At 36.6% G+C, this 6,431-nt stretch overlaps 1 non-coding gene across 1 annotated transcript; it reads left to right on the top strand.

Moving 5' to 3' along the window:
- The first annotated feature begins 5,900 nt into the window (after positions 1–5,900).
- Positions 5,901–6,064, top strand: LOC119043662 (U1 spliceosomal RNA). Its single transcript, XR_005081466.2, has one exon. It is a non-coding gene; the product is annotated as a U1 spliceosomal RNA (small nuclear RNA).
- The last annotated feature ends 367 nt before the right edge of the window (positions 6,065–6,431 follow it).

The raw sequence follows: 6,431 nt of genomic DNA, 5'->3' as shown, positions 1-6,431 counted from the left end.
AGCAGGATAAACAGCAAGAAAAACAGACAGGCAGAAGGCCCATAGACACATGAAAAAATGCCCAACATCACTAGCAATTAGAGAGATGCAAATTAAAAAGAGATACTTCTTCACACTATACAGAATAACTATCAATAAAAAATTAACAAACAAGCTCTGGTGAGGTTGTGGAGAAAAGGGAACCTTAGTACACTGTTGGTAGAAATGCAGATTGGTGCAGCCACTGTGGAAAATAGTATGGAATTTCCTCAGAAAACTAGAGATGGAACTGCCTTTCTAAGTAACCCAGTGATGCTGGGACTGTACCCAAAGAATCCTGAATCACCAATTCAGAAAAACCTATGCACCTCAATGTTCTTAGTAGTGCTACTTTACAATAGCCAAGTGCTGGAAACAGACTAAGTGCTTATCAGTAATGAGTGGCCAAAAAAACTGTGGTACATTTACATAATGGAATACTACACAGAAGAAAGAAAGAAAGAACTTCTACCCTTCAGGACAGCATAGATGGAAGTGGAGAGCATTATGCTAAGTAAGCCAGGCACTGAAAGACAAATACCATATGATCACATGTATAAATGTAACCCAATGAACTAGACAAACAAATAAGCAAAATAGAAACAGAGACTTGGAAATAAAGAACAAACTGACAGTGACCAGAAGGGACGGGGAAAGGGCATAGCAGGGTAAAGGAGGGGAAAGGGTAAGTCAAAGAACACGAATAGAGGACTCATGGACACAGACAGTGGGGAGGGGTTGACTGTGGGAGTGGTGGGGGGATGTGGTAGGGGAGAGCATTGGGGAGTGAGGTGAGACAACTGTAACTGATCAACAATAAAAAAGAGAAAAATACAAATAGGGGAACTTTGATAACAGCTATATAATGTTTCTCTTCATAAATCCTGACAACTATAAAAAATGAAAATGAGACAAATTGATATTTGCGAGTACAATGAAAGAAATGCCAAGAGGGAAATTGTAGCAGTGCATGTTTATAAAAGGAAATAAAAAATGCTCAAAAGGGTTTGTTAAGTGTCTACCCTTAGAAAACTTGTAAATAAAGAAGAAATAAAATTTCAAGCAAGCAAGAGGGAAAAATAAAAAAAATAAGAACAGAAATCAGTGAAATTGAATATAAAAAATAATAATAGAGAAAAGTAATTAAGTTGAAAAGTTTTGGCATAATTTTGGCTGTTTCAACATAAGCCGAAGTGAGGAGTTTGGCAGATGTATGAATTAAAGGATCTTTTCTTCTGTTGGAATGTAGCTTATTTAATTTTTTGGTGCTTTTTTGATAGAGGGGGTTGATTTTGTAAAGTGAGGGGTTGACTTTTTATAAAGTTGATTTTGTAAAGTGAGGGGTTGACTTTTTTTAAAGTTGATTCTGTAGTCTATAAAGGAAACTTAATTTTTATTGCTTACATCAAACTTTCCCTTCACCACTAAGGGTCCAAGGGAAGCCTTTTTGTTCCAAATCACATCTTTCCTCCCAAAAGCTGTGCCCCTTCTCAATTTCCCTGTAGCCAGTGATATGATCAACCTGAGCTCTACTTGCAATGTTTCCCCTTTCAGAGAAGTGCTTTTCTCTTCCTGAGAAATCTCCTTCAAACCCTGCTTCTACATTGCCACTGCAGCTGGCTGTGGAAGGAAATGAGATGTTTCTATCTTCATTCACATAGTATTTGGAACTGTAGTGTTCCTTCTGACTCATTTTGGACAAGGATTATGGCTGGTTTTCTTTGTTCTCTTTGTTGATCTGTATTATTGTTTGATGATATGTGGAGATTAGCAAATATAAGAAGCTGATATTTTTTAGGAAATTAAATATTAACAGGTATAAATTTATATGAAATAAAATTAAATTGTTTTTAAGTTGCACCTAATTTGATATTTTTCATCTCATTTATAAAAAATACAAATGCACAAAAAATCTAGTTGATAGAATTATTTAATTATAAATCACAATAAGTAGTACATACATAATGTGTACAACACGATATGTTTTTACATGTATATTCAGGCAGCCTCTCTTTGCATAATATTGTGTAATGGAAGTAGTACACATTCTAACAAAACCTTTGCTTAGCACACTTCTGTAATACAAGTTACCACTAAACAATAGCGTGCAAAGGCTCAGTTCTGAGATGCATGTTTCTTTAACTCCTTACCATGTGAAGTGAGGTCTGCCTAAACTCATGAGAAGATCTCCACAATCAAGAAAAGAGACATTTTAACCAATCTCTTTATAATCAGTCAATCCCTCTCTTTACCCTTCCTTGGCCCATTATCTGCTTTATCTTAAATAGTTTAGTTTGCATTTTCAAGAATATGAAATAAATGGTCCTAAAAGAAAATATTTTTATTGGTGTTATTTTTTCCCCTCTTGCTTACAGTATGACCACTTTTGAGTCTGTCTTCTTATACCTGGAATAATTAGAGATTTAACCAAGATGTTTCATGCATCACAGTTCAATTAGATAAATTAGCATGCATTCTCTAAATTTGTTCTTTTTCCAAAGTAGTATGTTTTTGGTCTTCTGAAATATCATATGAATTTTAGAATCAGCTTGACAATTTCTACACAAAAGCCTGCTGGAATTTAAATGAAATTTTATTGAATCTATAAATATAGTTGGAGACAATTGACATCTGATAATTATAATTATTATAGAGGATTCAAGATGGTAAAGGAGTAAGTGGAAGCTACACTAACCTCCTCTCAGGACCAATCTGGAATTACAACTAACCTGTAGAGAAATCATCTGGAATAACCAACTAAATAACAGCTGGAGAAAAACCTTATAAACACAGACACAAAAGAAAGTACTTCAGCAGAACGTGGATGGTACAGAATGCAGAGGAGATGCAAAATAGCTGGCTGGACTCCCACAGGTGGCAGCTGAAGTGCTGCAGGGAAATTTCATTGGCCAGGTGGTTCGGACTGAGAAGTGTGGGATATAAACCCCAAGCTGGGCTCCCCAGCCTACAGCACCAGAGCCAGAAAGGAACCCAGATAACATCCAACTGGGAAAAGTAGTAGGGTTTCTGTCTGCCAGGGAGAGACAGCTGGAGACACAGATAGCCTCTTAAAGGTTCAATGCACACAATGTCATTTGTAGCCATTTACCCTGGGTCCCAGCAAAAGCGGGGTGGAATGGGCTAGAGATACTTGAAGAGAGTCAGGGGATGGTGGCTTTGCAGAGAGAATTCAGGGAGTGGTCATCAAGATATCTATGTTGTATCTATGTTGAGTCAGTCATTCCCCATAATGCAGAAGTCATCTTGCTCAGGCAAAGTAATTTCCTTCAAGTGGCATCAGCCTGAGGAAAAGCAATAAACTTGCTCACAATAATTATTCTGTCCCACCCTGAGGTACTTAAACCTGACTGCTGATTACAGATGGACAAAATTAACATTTGATGAAGATAGCCACTGACTATGGATTACTAGTAGTCACAAGAAGGTTGCCTAGGGCCAGAATGGGAAACCACCTGACATCACCAGGGGAGTATCCAGAAAGAGAAGACAGTTGTAAACATCAGATTCTACTGAGATGAATTTCACTGTGGTCTTCTTCATGATTTGCATTATTTTCTCTCCTGCACTGTTTCTTTAACATTAATTTCTTGTCCTTCATATTTGTGTCTATTAGGTCACTAGGTTTTATATTATAGTTTATTTCAAATCTCATGTTTTGCTACTCCCTTCTCTTACTCCATTTTCCTTTCTCCTTTCTTACTTTTGTTTTAAATTTTATTTTCTATCTTGCTACAACTTGTTTCCATGACACACTCTTACTCTTTCTACCCCCTCTAGGCTCTCAAAACCATTTTTCTTATCATCAGTCATCTCACATTGTGTTTCTCATTATAAAAATATCTTTATTCTCTCACCACCTTTATTAATTTGTGCTTGTTGGTGTGGGTATGGTGGTAGCTGTTGTTGCATTTCTTCAACTTTTTTCTAAATCCTCACTATTTTGGTATTTCAAACTCAAACTTTACCATTCTCCTCTACTACTTCATCTTGCCTTACTCCTGCCTTTTCTTTTATTGTTTTAAATTTTAATTTTTCCCTGTCTTAACCTGGTTTTCACTACTTACTCTTACTGTTGCTTCTCTTTCTACCTCTCAAAATCACTTCTCTTTCCTCTATACAACTCTTAAGCTTTTTTCTTTTATTTTCCCTCGTATTCCCATTCCACCTGTATTAATCTTTGCTCATTTGTTGTTGGTAGTGTTGTGGTAGATCTTTTTCTACAATTTGGTTTCTATTTTGTCTTACTATATATATTTTTAAAAATTTCTGTTTAAAACTAAGCACTCTATGCTTCACTTCTCTTATTCCATCCCAGCTTCTTCCCTCCCTTCTTGGATTATGATGTAAATTTTACTTTCTTTATCTCATCACCAGGTGTCTATTCCTCACCTTTATTATTGTTTCATTCTCTACCCTCTCAAAATCATGTTTCTATGAGTTAGTCATCTCATACTTGTTTTTCCCTTGTTACAATAGTATTAGAATCTTTGTACCTTTACTAATATTGGCTTATTTGCTGTTGATAGTGTGATTGTCGGTGGGGGTTATTTTTGCTGGTGTGGGTTTGCTTCTTGGGCTGTTTAGTTTCATTCTAGTGGTGCCTGTACAGCAAGATACAAGACATGGTGAGTGGAGTGACTTTCAGTTAGTCAGCCTGAGGGAAGGACCTACCAAAGAATAACACAACAACAACCAAAACCTAGTTATTACCAGAGATCCCACACAAATGGCATACAGGGCATCACAAAAGCATCAAGAACAGGAGAAAAAGGGGGCATCACTGAATCCCACAGTTCTCCTAACACCAAAGCTCATCCCATGAAGATAAAGAGTCAAAGCAGAGCAGTCTAATATGCAGTAACAAAAAAGAAGAGTCACTGAAAACAGGGGGACAAAGAAACAACACAAAGGAAATACCGAAAGGAATTTCTGAAATACCGAAATTCCTTTTCCTTTTCAATCAAAAGGAAAGAAGGAATACAAAAAAGAGTGTTAAATGAAACAGAGGCAAACAAAGTATCAGACATGGAGTTCAAAATAATGGTTATAAGAATGCTCAAGAGGCTCTGTGAAAACTACAGAGAACTCCAGGAAAGCTACATGTAACTTACTGTGAACTAAGCCAGCATGAAAAAGAACATAGAAACTATGAATAAGTTCCAGGGGAAATGAAGAGTACAAAATTCTTGAAATGAAGAACACAGTAGGCAATTAAAAGTAGGCTAAGTGAATCTTAGGTTTAAATCAGCAAGCTGGACAAGGTAGAAAAATACTCTCAGACAGAGAAACCAAACACAAAAAGAGAAAAAGAATGAAGATGATTTATTGGAGCTGCAGGACAACATGAAAAATTATAATATCCATATCAAATTTATACAAGAAGGAGAAGAGGACCAAAAGATAGAAAACCTATTTGAAAAAGTAATGACAGAAAGCTTCCATAACTTCATGAGAGAAATAGTCACATAAATCCAGGAAGCACAGAGGGTGCCAATCAAGATGAACCCAAAGAGGCCCACTGAAAGTCACATGATAATTAAAATGGCAAAATTTAAGGACAAAGAGAGACTCTTAAAGGCAGCAAAGGAAAAGCAGCTAGTAACATACAATGGAGGTCCAATAAGGCTATCAGCTGATTGCTTAACATAAGTACTACAAGCCAGGAAGAAATGGCAAGAAATATTTCAAGTAATTTTTAAAAAGCTTGAAACCAAGATTACTCTATCCAGCAAGGCTCTCATTTAAGTGAAAGCAAAATAAGGAGTCTCAAGACCAAAAAATAAAAGGTGAAAAAAAAATACATCACCAAGCCAGCATTTTTTAGAGATGATAAAAGGACTGCTTTAAGAAGGTGAAGAAAGATATTTACCTGGAAGGGGAAATACCATGATCATGAAAGTTGTTTTCCCAGGGTGAGGCTCACCTATTACACTCCAGGTGTTTGGTCTCCTGCGATTTCCCCAAATATGGGAAACTAGACTGCATAATTTGTGGTAGTGAGGGACTATGTTTGCACTCTACCCTAATAATTTGTGTTGCAAGAGTAGTTGTCTTTCCTGGCTAATGTGGCTCAGTATATTGAGCACCAGCCTGCAAAACAAAGGGCCTCCAGTTCAATTCTTAGTCAGGGGACATGCCTGGGTTGCAGGCTAGGTCCCCAGTTGAGGGCGCATAAGAGGCAACCACATATTGATGTTTCTCTTCTTCTCTTTCTTCACTCCCTTTTTAAAACTAAATAAAAAGTAAGATGAAGAAAGAGATAGAGTGAAAGAGCAAGAGAGAGAGGGGAACAGATGTATAAAGGAAAAAATGTCAATGAATAAGTACCTATCAATAATAAACCTTAAATTTAAATAGATTAAATGCTCCAATCAAGAGACATGGAGTAGATA

The sequence above is a fragment of the Artibeus jamaicensis genome, unplaced genomic scaffold, assembly GCF_021234435.1.
Source record: "Artibeus jamaicensis isolate MK-2021 breed Jamaican fruit bat unplaced genomic scaffold, CSHL_Jam_final contig_536, whole genome shotgun sequence".
Taxonomy (NCBI): domain Eukaryota; kingdom Metazoa; phylum Chordata; class Mammalia; order Chiroptera; family Phyllostomidae; genus Artibeus; species Artibeus jamaicensis.
Note: the sequence above shows the minus strand (reverse complement) of the source record. Positions and strands in the feature narration are given on the sequence as shown.